This window comes from Emys orbicularis, chromosome 9 (genome assembly GCF_028017835.1).
Source record: "Emys orbicularis isolate rEmyOrb1 chromosome 9, rEmyOrb1.hap1, whole genome shotgun sequence".
NCBI lineage: Eukaryota > Metazoa > Chordata > Testudines > Emydidae > Emys > Emys orbicularis.
In genome coordinates this window covers 78745717-78759318 of record NC_088691.1, presented here as the reverse complement: position 1 = coordinate 78759318, position 13602 = coordinate 78745717, and the positions used below count along the sequence as shown (strand labels likewise).

At 44.3% G+C, this 13602-nt stretch overlaps 1 protein-coding gene across 1 annotated transcript in view; it reads right to left on the bottom strand.

Annotated features, from left to right (window-relative positions):
- The window catches only part of RNF13 (ring finger protein 13), a 116559-nt gene extending 114088 nt beyond the window's left edge, over window positions 1-2471 (bottom strand). Inside the window, exon 1 of the mRNA XM_065410332.1 lies at window positions 2309-2471. The gene's annotated coding sequence lies outside the window, so the exon portion shown is untranslated. The remainder of the gene's footprint in view (window positions 1-2308) is intronic.
- Window positions 2472-13602: the final 11131 nt, after the last annotated feature.

The following is a 13602-nucleotide window of genomic DNA, read 5'->3' as shown; positions in this document are numbered from 1 at the left end:
TCCGAAGCTCTAGCTCTGTGCCTGGCAAGCAGGAAGCTGAGTGGGTCCTGGGACTATGATCAGTGCAGTTGACATGTAGGAATTCCCTAGAGCTAGAGAATGCTCAATGCAGACTGCACATAGAAACTTGGGCTGAGAATCTCTCTCACTGGACCAACTTCTGTTGGTGAGCAAGACAAGCTCTTGAGCTACACAGCGCTCTTCTTCAGGATATATTTTGATAAAGAGTAAAAAGCACCTCCCTGCCCCCAAGCAACCCCCTGTCAAAGTCAAGTCCTGCTCCACTGCATGGAGATACAACCATTTCTTTTTATGGTGCTACAAATTTAGCATTGACAAAACAACCTATTTTTCTCTAATTTTGTTCTCAGAAATGGCTAAAGCACTTTTGCTGTAACCTTCTTAAAAAAAAAAAATCAGTCTGAGGCAGAGATCTTGTATCAACTTTTTTTTTATTTGAACAGTTAGTTTGGCAAAGATACAAAGCTACTGAAAATTGGGTCTCAAGGGGGAAAATGTTAGACTAACTCCAGATGTTGCTGTCAGTGCTCCCTATAACCAAGGATAGAAAACAAAGTGAAATTAGGCAAACAGCTTGCCACTACGGTGAATGGAACCTCTGACCCATCACCCTTTACTGAACATAGAATACTGCAGCATTTACAGAAGGCATAATTGTATATTGGCTGTTCCCTGTTGTCAAGGAATATTCATATAAATCAGTGTCCATAGGCCACTGGTGCTCCACAGAGAGCATACTGTGGCTTGCAGAGAGCTATCTGGTTTTCTTATTCAAACCTACTAAGTTACATTATAGATAATTACAAAATATTAAATATCTTCCTAATATTAATTTTCCATGTAAGCAATTGCTGTAGGTGCGACAGGGAACGTATGTGGTTGAAGACAGGAGGGAAAGTCTGCACAGGCACTAATGGGAGGGGAGATGGTGCTGAATAATTGTCTGTGGAGAGGTTGGTCCATGAGACTATCTGTTAAAAGTGTGGGCCACAGAATAAGTCGTCCCCATCCAAATGATAGTCCTTGCCTTATTACCTCAGATTGCCACTGGAGGAAGGATAAAGATACTTACATGCACACACATCATGTGAAATCGTCAAGTGAACTGGCTAATATCTGACCAAATTCATCCCTGATGTAATTCAACTGAAGAAACCTTATGCCAGGCTTGAATTTGTCCCATTGCCTATAGTTTTGTAATTCAGTTTGCATTTTGGTAAACTCTGCTGCTATTCATCATTAGCAAAGAAAACACTTAGAAACATTAATGTCTGGATCACTCATTTCATTTACACTCTAATTGCTCTTAAAAAGCTCCAGGTAGTGCAGGGGAGGTTTGTTAGTTTCACAACTTCATGATTAGAGGACAAATCCACCTTAGCTGCTTAATGTTAATAATATTCTGTAGATACTCCCCCCAGCATTTCAGTGCATTGCTTCTCATCAGACCACACGAGATCTGAATCTGCATCATCCCAGGATGGCCTTACCTCTGGGGCTGGACAAGGAGGGGTAGCTGCTGCGCAGGGAGTGAAAACTAAAAAGCACCAGGGGCATTACCCGTGAATAGCTATGAAGAATGGCAGACAGCACTGAAATCTCGCTATCTCAGGATTTTGTCAACCAAAGCATGGATTGCGCTAGACAGTAAATAACAGTCTATACATCCCAATCAGTTTTTTTGCATCTCTTTATTAAGTTCTGGTGGCACTAGGCTGTACTCTCCAGCCAGTACCTGCTCCCCCTTACACAGCTGACAAATGTCGCCAGGGAGAGCACAGATAATCACATCATCATAAATATGGTCAGCATCCCCGGCCAGGCAGCTCTGGAGAAAACCACACACAAGAAATACGGAAGTGAAACCCCAGCCCGGGCTGTAGCTGTAATCGGTGGTGCTTTGTCAGCATTTTATTCTTCTCACTCGTTCTTCTCTCTTCTGCTTACCCTGAGCTCGCTGCAGGCTGGGGGAGGGAAGGGAAATGCCAGACTCAGCTGAAGTGAAAGTTAGCAACAGCTCCTGCGTCGGGGCTGCTAGCGACTCTGCTTCTGGGGAGACCCAGCTCTTAGCTCGGCCTCGATGCGCAAAACCAGCTCGCAGTCCTGGCCCCCCAACCCGGTGCAGCTCGGCTCGCCGGGGGCAACTGATCCATTAGCCCCCCACAAGCCCCGGGGGCCAGTGGGGGGGCAGCGTGACAGCAGCGACCCAGGCTGAGCTGGCCGGGGGGGCCCGAGCGAAGCCCGCCCCCATCCCCGCCGCACCGACCGCAGCAAAGGCAGCTCTTACCTGGGGGCCGAGGGCAGGGGGACCAGGCTACAGCGACTCCATGACAAATGGGTTTGTCCCGTCAGCTGAGAGACGCGGAGCCAGAGCGCGGCGGAAACCCGCCCCGGGCCCCTGCATAGGCGGAGAGGCCAGCCCGGGCGCAGGGAATTGCTCGCTCGGCTCGTCACTCACCGGCTGCTCCGCCCCAGTAGGGCCGCACGTAGCGCGCCTGCACGTGATGCTGGGGCCTGGCGAGGAGAGGCGGGAGCTGCGGGCTCAGGGTGGTGAGAGGGGGGGGAGGGCAGAGGCCGGGAGACAGGGGGCGCTGGCGGAGGGAGAATGGCTGAAGAGAGCGGCTGGCGGCGCGTAGGGAGGTGAAAGGACTAACAGTTCCACCACCCAGCTGGGACGGCCGTTTGTTTCGTTGGGCTGATGGCAGTGACGTCAGTGGGTGGCGCGGGACCCTGACCCACGTCGTGTCTGCCCAGCCCTCTCCTCTGAGTGGGACGGGAGCCCTGCCCGCCTGCGCGTGGGGTCCGGGCTCCCAGGGCCATGGCTGGGCAGTGGGCAGCCAGTGGAAATGCCTGGCACGCTGCGCACAACGCACATAGCTCAGAGAGCGGGGTCCTTGCTAGTGCCGGCAGAGCACAGCATGGCTGGGGGGGGGGGGCAAGGGTTTGACCTCCCAACCTTGAAAGTGCCCCCTTTAAAAGGACAACAGTAAAAAGAGGCTCGTTTAATGTGGTCAGTTTCGGTTTGGGGTGGGTTCTCTTGTTTCCTCCAAATTCCATCGGTGCTGCTGCTGCCTTTCAGTGAATTAGTGGTGCTAGCTATCTCTACATATTCCTGCCACTAACTTTAAGTTGCTGCCAGCTCTAGGTTGTTCCTGACTAAATTGCAGATGTACCTACCACACAAAGATTTTCCCAGAGAGACATATTTCCACGGAGGATGAGAACTGTAGAAGAGGCCAGTAATATATAATCTACCTTATTACAAAAGAGGTGGTACCCTTGTAATAGAGCACCTTTTTTCGTTTGCAGATGTCTACAAATTTTCAAATGGAGGTGTGGACCCCCTTTGGAAATCTTAGACATAGGTTGCAGACCCCCAGTGGTTCATGGGCCACATGGTAACCATTGTTCTATGGTAACAGCAACCTTTTGTGGACCCCTTAGTCATTGTCTGTGGACCCAGACCACAGTTTGAAAACCCTTGGAATAAATTAACAAACATTTAGAATGAAAGGTACTAATGCTTGATAATGAGTTAGGTATAAGGTATGTTTTCAGAGGTGATTATGCATTATAAATATTTTGAGACAAATTCAGAGAGAGGTTGTAACCTACATGCCCCTGATGGCAGGAAAGGCAAATGTAAGATAAAATAGGACAATACCCTACACCCTCCTGCTAATTGCTATGCCAGGGATGACTCCTCTTTCTCCTGGTAATGTTCCATTGGCTTGTAAATTACACCCACCTATCAATGTGTAATTTAGATCACTTCTGAATTTGTCCCTTTGTGTTTACCTCCCTTGCAACAAAGATTGACCTAAATAATATTTCCCAGCTAGCTTCTGACTCAATAGAATTTTCCTGTCCATTCCATGTTCCCCAGTTGTGCCCTTTGACTGAATTTGATGTTGCAAGAGAAATTCTGCAATTTCAGCCATTGTCCTTCAACCTGAAGTCTGATGACCCTTCGCCTGTATAACTCACTTTTCACTGAAAATCTGGGTTGTGGAGAGACGAGCTTAGTGATCAAAGCATCATGGTTTGAATAGTGTACCTATATCCATTAGAACCATAGGCTTAAATCTTGTTAGAGTCTGCTCAACCTTCAAAGGTTAGAGGATGCACTTTACTCTTGTGTAGGTGAATCAATCAAGCTCTTAACAACAAAGATGCTGTCTGCTTCAAGTGGGTTTTAAGAGCCAAATTTTCAAAAACAAAAAAGAACAAAAGCTATGATTGGTTTTATGCACAGATATTTGAAACAAGCATTTGCCATGATTGTGCAGGAAAACCAAGTGTTTGCACACACAATTGGTCTATTAGGTTTCTAAATGGTCAGTTGTGCATATGAATAAATATCCAAAAACAGATTTTGCCTCAGAATAGGGAGATGATGACAACACAGGATGGAAAAGGAATGAGAGAAAACACAGGATAGTTGGTAGAAAAGTATTTTTCTTTGTGTTTAGAGTAATTTAGGTTAAGGATTTTGATAGCAAATGTTACCTTAAAACAAAAAGCTTTTATTCAGGCAAAACACTGAGTGACTTCAGTGGTGTGTTTTTTGAGGTGCAAGACTGGACCTCATATTTATTATGAAATTATTGTAGCATCAGCAATGTCTGTTTTATTTCAGAACTGGCTCTAGCATAAATGATATTTAACTGTTCTTTATTGTTTCTTCTAAGAATAATTATATAGTACTTAATGTATTTCTATGGTGTTTATCACCATAGTACTTGGGCATATTATCTGAGGATTCATTTAATTCCCATAAAGGGATTTAAATGTATATTAGACCTTTAACTTATTGTAGGTTTTACTAGAACAGCACCTGGTTACTGAGGAGAAAGAGGACTCCGAGGAAGCATTCTGGGATTTGTAAAGAAATCCACACTGCTGACTAATTTTAGGGCTCTAGGCTGAAGTTCCATGGGTAGAGAGGACTGGAACTTGTATCTCCTCTGCTGCAGTGAGGGACCAAGACTGACAAATGAGCTAAGAGAGGTGAAAACATTATCTAGTTTCCCTCCCAATCTTTCCTGGAGATTACGGGTAGCAGGATTGCTGGGAAATGTAGTCCCTCCTAGCAGCCATGTTTGTAGTCCTGGCAAAACCTGCTGGGGAGGATATATAATTAGCACCCTTCCCACAAAGAGGGAGACAGGTTTTGCTGATATACTTTTTTGGAGTGTGGAAGGTTAGGCAAGTAAGCCTATTTTATGTCTTTATTTATTTTTAAGCCTATGTTTTGGCTGTAGAGAGGCATCAATAACACAGGTAGAGGAATTTTTTAGTTTATATACTCCAAGAATGGCTGTGCCTTTTTTCTGTTTTGGCCAGCCACAAGGTTCCTGACTGACTGCATAACTCTGCTAGGAAAGAGCCTGCAATAAATATTTTGTAGTGGTAGGTTTTGTAGATTGCTAGTGGAGTAAATTTCACACTCATGGGCCTATAAGAAAGTCATACTCCAGGCTCCCACAAATTCCACATTCCATGTAGGTAGATAACACGTGCATTTCCTTTTAGCTCACTGTTGCCATGTTTTTGTTGAATTTTTTTTTTTTTTACAACATCTATGGTATATTTCTTTGCACTTGTTTTAATAAACAAGCTGTCTTTTTCAAATAATTGTGATTATAAATCAGTTGCTATGTGTACACTTACCAACCTGTTATTTTTCTCTTTTCTTCGTGCCTCTGTTTCTCTTTCCTCCCTGCTGTTTCTCTTTTCCCTTCCTTTCACTCGTTTTTGGCTTCTCCCACTCTTCCTTTTTCTGCTTTTTTTCGCTCCTCTTAATATACCTTCTTATTTCCTAACTGCCATGTCCCAAAAGCAGAGGAAAAATTTGAAAGGAAGGTGTAGACATAAAAATACACAAATATGTAAAATTTATTTCTTTAAGGTAAATAACATGTTCTCTAATATCAGCATTTATTTTGTAAATAACTTGCAGTAATATGAAAGAGATCACAGCAGGTTTATGTGGGATGGAAGTAAAGATGTATATAAAATGTGGGACGGCCCTCGAAAGACTCACTCCTACACTATTTTCTCAGGCAAAATACCCATTGAAGTCAGTCAGCGTAGGGACTGATTTAGCCAGATATTCAAGTAAGCACATGTCTGTCTTCAAGCAGGTTGGTAATCCCACTGACTTCAATGGGACTACGTGTGCTTAATTAGGCAGGGGCTTAATTAAGTACCTTGCTGAATTGGGACCATAATGAATATCTGTCTGTCATTCTGTCCGAGTGTGTGTGTGTGTATGTATGTGTGTATATATATATATATAAATGGAAGTTTCCCCTGAGTAGAGTAAGGAATATATAATCATAAGCAGGAAAACTGTGAAACTCCAAACTTCAGTACATATAATTCTCTGCAATTAATTCAGTCCAGGGGTGTGTGGATTTGCCCTTCTGCAGCTACCCACCCTGAAGTAGAAATAGGGCAAGACCCACCACACCCCTGAATACCCATAAATGACCCACCAAATCTTGGATAGCAGAGAAATTCCATGGATATCTTGGCATCTGTAAATCACAGGGGTACCTGCACAGAGAGTTTGTGGGTTTTTTTTTAGTCATCTCCATCACCCTTGGCAATACTGCTCCCTGTGGAACCTTGTATCCATAGTCTTCCCACCCACTGGTGCTCCAACCCACTCTGAGGTAGTTTAGATGTTGGATCCAAATTTCTACATATCAGGTAGTTAAACACCTAAGTATTGTCACTTACACCCACAATTAATTGTGGATGCAAAATGAGAGGCCAGGTTAAAAATGTCCCTTTCAACAAAATACAGCAGAATTCTTAGAATTAGAATTGTCAGTTTCTGTGTTATTTATAGTAGCTTTGTGGGGAACAGCTTTTCCTAGCGCCACCTTTTTATTGAATCAGGCGACAGAACGATAACTTGATTTATGATGTGTGTCAGAGAACACATTTCTTTCAAAACACAAAAAGTTGCACATCTCATTACAATGCAGAGATGATTTCTCTATGTGTGAAACCTTTCAGGCTGAAAATAACAAAACCCAACAGAGAGTAAAAAATCTTGCAATAATAACTGCAAAGAATAGTAATCAATCAGCCAAACAAGCCTTGTTAACTAGAACACCAGAAAAACATTGGGGGTGGGATCAATAAAGGGAGTTATGTGTTGCAAGACTGAGTGTCACAGTACTTCACATTTAAGTGCCTAAAAAAAACATAGAACAACACTGTAATACACAAAGTCGAGTTAGGTGCCTAGGTTCTGCCTTATACAATGAATGGGGAGAGATAGTTGCCTTAAAATCTGATCAACAAAAGCCAACATGCTAAGTGCAGAGATGCTGACCACAGGGGTGTATGCTAACCCCTGCCTGTCTTTCAGAGATGGGCACCTATCTCTGCTTCCAATCTACAAATGGGAACCTGCCACCTGGAGAGTCAGGCAACTTTGGTATCTAAGCTGCTGCTTGTGGGAATGAGTTAGGCGCCTCACTCCACACGAAGGGCATGGAGGGGTGCTGCCAGCACCCACCTTATAACTTTTAGCCTAGTAGCTAGAGTATGTGCCTGGAATGTGGGAGACCCAGATTCAATTCCCCCCTCTCTATTAGAGGGGGGGAAACGACTAATTAGGGGGATCTACCTCTCAGGAGAGTGCTCTAACACCGAGTTCTGAGATATTGTGATGTGAGGCTCCCTCAGTCTCTCCTGTTGAAGCTGTTCCACTGTGGATAAATAATGAGTGATTGAGGGAGTGGATGCCCTGGCCCAATCACTATTTAAGTATTTATCCACAGTGGAAGTGGAACAGTGACTGGGCGAGAGAGAGGAAATGACTCTGTGGTTGGGACATCCACCTGGCAGTTGGAGACCTGATCACCCTGCTCCAGTCATTCTTTCATTATTTATTCACAGTGGAACAGCTTCAACAGGAGAGATTAAAGGAAATCCACATCAGACTATCCAGTAGGTTCACTAGTCAGATACTAAGCCATGTTACTAAATTAAAATACACTTACGATTTTTGGATGCTGGTGTTAATATTTTCTAAAGAGTATTAAACATTAATTTGCAGGGGAAAAACACATCAGGAATTGCACTTTACAGACAGGAGACCTGATCCTGCAAGGTGATGAGCAACCTGGAATCACACAGACTGGGGAGGGGGTGAGGGAAAGAGATCTGTAACCTACCATCTTTGGAGTGAGTCATCACAGAATGCTTTTTTTCTTTAAAAAAAGAACAGGAGTACTTGTGGCACCTTAGAGACTAACAAATTCATTAGAGCATAAGCTTTCGTGGGCTACAACCCACTTCTTCGGATGCATATAGAGTGAAACATATATTGAGGAGATATATATACACACCCATACAGAGAGCATGAACAGGTGGGAGTTGTCTTACCAACTCTGAGAGGCCAATTAAGTAAGAGGAAAAAAAAAAAACTTTTGAAGTGATAATCAAGATGGCTCAGTACAGACAGTTTGATAAGAAGCAAGTGTGAAAATACTTACAAGGGGAGATAGATTCAATGTTTGTAATGGCTCAGCCATTCCCAGTCTTTATTTAATCCTGTGTTGATTGTGTCTAGTTTGCATATCAATTCCAGCTCAGCAGTCTCTCGTTGGAGTCTGTTTTTGACGTTTTTCTGTTTTAAGATAGCCACTCGCAGGTCTGTCATAGAATGGCCAGACAGGTTAAAGTGTTCTCCCACTGGTTTTTGAGTATTATGATTCCTGATGTCAGATTTGTGTCCATTAATTCTTTTGCGTAGAGACTGTCCGGTTTGGCCAATGTACATGGCAGAGGGGCATTGCTGGCACATGATGGCATATATCACATTGGTAGATGTGCAGGTGAACGAGCCCCTGATGGTATGGCTGATGTGATTAGGCCCTATGATGATGTCACTTGAATAGATATGTGGACAGAGTTGGCATCGGGCTTTGTTACAAGGATAGGTTCCTGGGTCAGTGTTTTTGTTCAGTGATGTGTGGTTGCTGGTGAGTATTTGCTTTAGGTTGGGGGGTTGTCTGTAAGCGAGGACAGGTCTGTCTCCCAAGATCTGTGAGAGTAAAGGATCATCTTTCAGGATAGGTTGTAGATCTCTGATGATGCGCTGGAGAGGTTTTAGTTGGGGGCTGAAGGTGACAGCTAGTGGTGTTCTGTTATTTTCTTTGTTGGCCCTGTCTTGTAGGAGGTGACTTCTGGGTACTCGTCTGGCTCTGTCAATCTGTTTTTTCACTTCAGCAGGTGGGTATTGTAGTTTTAAGAATGCTTGATAGAGATCTTGTAGGTGCTTGCCCCAACTGAGGGATTGGAGCAAATGCGGTTATATCTTAGAGCTTGGCTGTAGACAATGGATCGTGTGGTGTGTCCTGGATGGAAGCTAGAGGCATGTAGGTAAGTGTAGCGGTCAGTAGGTTTCCGGTATAGGGTGGTATTTATGTGACCATCGCTTATTAGCACAGTAGTGTCCAGGAAATGGACCGCTTGTGTGGATTGATCTAGGCTGAGGTTGATGGTGGGATGGAAATTATTGAAATCATGGTGGAATTCCTCAAGGGCTTCTTTTCCATGGGTCCAGATGATGAAGATGTCATCAATGTAGCGCAAGTAGAGTAGGGGCGTTAGGGGACGAGAGCTAAGGAAGCGTTGTTCTAAGTCAGCCATAAAAATGTTGGCATACTGTGGGGCCATGCGGGTACCCATAGCAGTGCCGCTGACTTGAAGGTATATATTGTCCCCAAATGTGAAATAGTTGTGGGTGAGGACAAAGTCACAGAGTTCAGCCACCAGGTTAGCTGTGACATTATCGGGGATACTGTTCCTGATAGCTTGTAGTCCATCTTTGTGTGGAATATTGGTGTAGAGGGCTTCTACGTCCATAGTGGCCAGGATGGTGTTTTCTGGAAGATCACCGATGGATTGTAGTTTCCTCAGGAAGTCAGTGGTGTCTCAAAGATAGCTAGGAGTGCTGGTAGCGTAGGGTCTGAGGAGAGAGTCCACATAACCAGACAAGCCTGATGTTAGGGTGCCAATGCCTGAGATGATGGGGCGTCCAGGATTTCCAGGTTTATGGATCTTGGGTAGCAAATAGAATGTCCCTGGTCGGGGTTCTAGGCATGTGTCTGTACAGATTTGTTCCTGTGCTTTGTCAGGGAGTTTTTTTAGCAGATGGTGTAGTTTCTTTAGGTAATCCTCAGTGGGATCAGAGGATAATGGCCTGTAGAATGTGGTGTTAGAGAGCTGTCTAGCAGCCTCTTGGTCATATTCCAATTTATTCATGATGACGACAGCACCTCCTTTAGGTTACTGGTTCAGCTAGAATCTTGGTGAATAACTATTGCATTTTTTCTCCTCTGACGGCTGTTAAGTTGCCTATGTGAAACTAATGTGATGGTTTCAGTCAAGCTCCTAGTGGATAAATGTCAGTGTCATAAACTCCACTACCCTAACTGGTGCCCAATGAACATACAGGCATTATTAGGCTATCATTTTACCACCCCTACAGAGATAGTCCCTGCACATCAAGGATGAGGCCCATTAAATGTTGTGATATAGGGAAGCTGGGCCTGTCATTATCTGTGCTGTACATGTTCTGTGGACAAACAGAAGCCTATAGTCTCCAGTACTCAGTCATTCTTCCTGAGTGCTAAATTCTCTGACATTCATACTCCCACTCATTCAGACACAAGGGAGAAATTCCATATTAGGACAGGTATGTCATGAAGGAGGCACATGATCTCTTAAGCCTTGTCTACATTCCATTTTTTGTAAGAATTCCCATTACTGCTAATACGGATGTGACGGGTTGGATCACAGAAACCCCCTTGGGAGCTGCCACCCAATGTGCAAAGACTACCCCTGCTTCTGTTTTCCCTGCCAGCTCAGGACTCCAGCACCCTGTCTTGCTGAGCCAGACACTCCAGTCTGCTCTAACAAAGACTCAGGGTCTGAATCACTTGTCCCAAAGCTGCAAGTTTACCTGAAAACAGCTCTCAGTAGTGTGCTTGTCTTTAGCACTCAGATGCCCAACTCCCAATGGGGTCTAAACCCAGATAAATCTGTTTTACCCTGCATAAAGTTTATGCAGGGCAAACTCATAAATTGTTCGCCCTCTATAACACTGATAGAGAGATATGCACAGTTGTTTGCTCCCCCAGGTATTAATACATACTCTGAGTAAATTACTAAATAAAAAGTGATTTTATTAAATACAGACAGTAGGATTTAAGTGGTTCAAAGTAGTAACAGACAGAACAAAGTAAGTCACAAGCAAAATAAAATAAAATGCGCAAATCTATGCCTAATCAAACTGAATACAGATAATCTCACCCTCAGAGATGCTTCAGTAAGCTTTTTCTCAGACTGGACACCTTCCAGGCCTCGGCACAATTCTTTCCCCTGGTACAGCTCTTGTTCCAGCTCAGGTGATAGCTAGGGGATTCTTCATGATGGCTTCTCTCCCTCTCTGTTCTCTTCCACCCCTTTATATATCTTTTGCATAAGGTGGGAACCCTTTGTCCCTCTGGGTTTCCACCCCCCCCCTCACTGGAAAAGCACCAGATAAAGATGGATTCCAGTTCAGGTGACATGATCACATGTCACTGCAAGACTTCATTACTCACTTGCCAGCACACACACATACAGGGAGACTCACAGGTAAACAGCCATCTGCAGACAATGGGAGTCATCAAGATTCCAAACCATCATTAATGGCCCACACTTTACATAATTACAATAGGCCCTCAGAGTTACATTTTATATTTCTAGTTTTAGATACAAGAGTGGTACATTTCTACAAATAGGATGATCACACTCAGTAGATTATGAGCTTTGTAATGATACCTTACAAGAGACCTTTTGCACAAAGCATATCCCATTTGCATTATAGTCACTTATTATCAAATTTTTTATAAAACTATCCCAGTTACATTATATTCACTTATTATCATGTTTTTATAAAACCATGTAGACTGCACAACGTCACAACGGATACAGCTGCATTGATGTTAGCCATGCTGGGATCTCTAGCATAGACGTCTCTCTAGCTCCAGCAGCCATTTTCAGCAGCACCTGGCCAGTTAGATGTGCAGGGCTGCTTGACAGAATGCTGAAAATTGCTGCTGGAGAGAGATCTCCATTAGGGCTCCTCCCAACACTGGCACATCTGGGCAGGTGTTTACAAAAACATCACTGGTAAGATTCCTATAGTAGACAAAACCATGAAGTCTGATTTAGCTACCTAACCCATAGCGTTCCAATTGCTGACTCCTGCTAAGTGTGACTTCCCAGCACACGTTTGCTCTGTGTGTTGGTGAGATCACATTTACCCCAGAAAGTCTGCTGCAGCATGAAAGGCATCACATTGGGTCACATATATCCTTATTCCTTTTTTACAAGTTATTTTTTGTTTACAAAATAAATCTCTCAAACCCAAAAATGAAATTTTAACCGTAAACCATACAAGAAGATGAACCACGTAGTAGTAGTAGTAGCAGTAGCAGTAAAATCCATCTCTTTAACCCTTTCATCCCCAGTTGTTTTTACTATCACATGCAAAACAGACCACAGAAGTGGCTCTTATGATTAAAGGATTGATCAGTCTATTTTCCTTGTGCCAGGAATCCCCACCCTGCAAGAGTTAGATAGTGGGGCTGATTATGTAGTCTTTATTCAACAATTAGTCCCAGTGAAGTCAGCAAGAATACTTAAATTGAGTAAGGGTTGCAGAATCTGGCTGCAGAGCAATACCTTTTCTCCTTGAGTTAAAAAGGAATCTCCAGTTATCAGCATTAGTACTCTTCTAGCATAGGGCCTTTTTTCTAGTCCCTTGTTCCAGGAAGCATGCCAGAAAAGAAGTCTGACCCTGGGAGAAAGCCTTAGGAGCTCTGCTCCACAATTGGAAGCAGTGAGTGAACTCTGATGAGACCCACCTGGATTGGATGTACAGCCAGGCCTGTAATAGCACTGTTGCACACAGACTCACAAATTGTTTTTATTGGAATGAAAGCAGTGTACAGTCTTTGAAGAAATGCTCTATTGCAGGGGTGGCCAACCTGAGCCTGAGAAGGAGCCAGAATTTACCAATGTACATTGGCAAAGTGTCACAGTAATACATCAACAGCCCCCCATGAGCTTCCTTCCCCCCCCCCCCCGCTCCCAGCACCTCCCGCCCACCGGCAGCGCCTCCCCCTCCTTCCCCGCACCTCCTGATCAGCTGTTTCGTTGCATGCAGGAGGCTGGGGGGGGGGGGGGGGGAGAAGCAAGGACATGGCAGGCTCAAGGGAGGGGGTGGGAAGGGATGGAGTGGGGGCAGGGCCTGTGGCAGAGCCAGGGGTTGAGCAGTGAGCACCCCCTGGCACATTGGAAAGTTGGTGCCTGTAGCTCCAGCCCCAGAGTCGGTGCCTATACAAGGAGCCACATATTAACTTCTGAAGAGCCGCATGTGGCTCCGGAGCCACAGGTTGTCCACCCCTACTCTATTGATAGTTTTTTGTGATGGAGATTCTTTAGGGGCAGCTGTTGCAAACAGAAAAAGAGTTTGCTCTTAATCTCTCCATCTACTGCCTG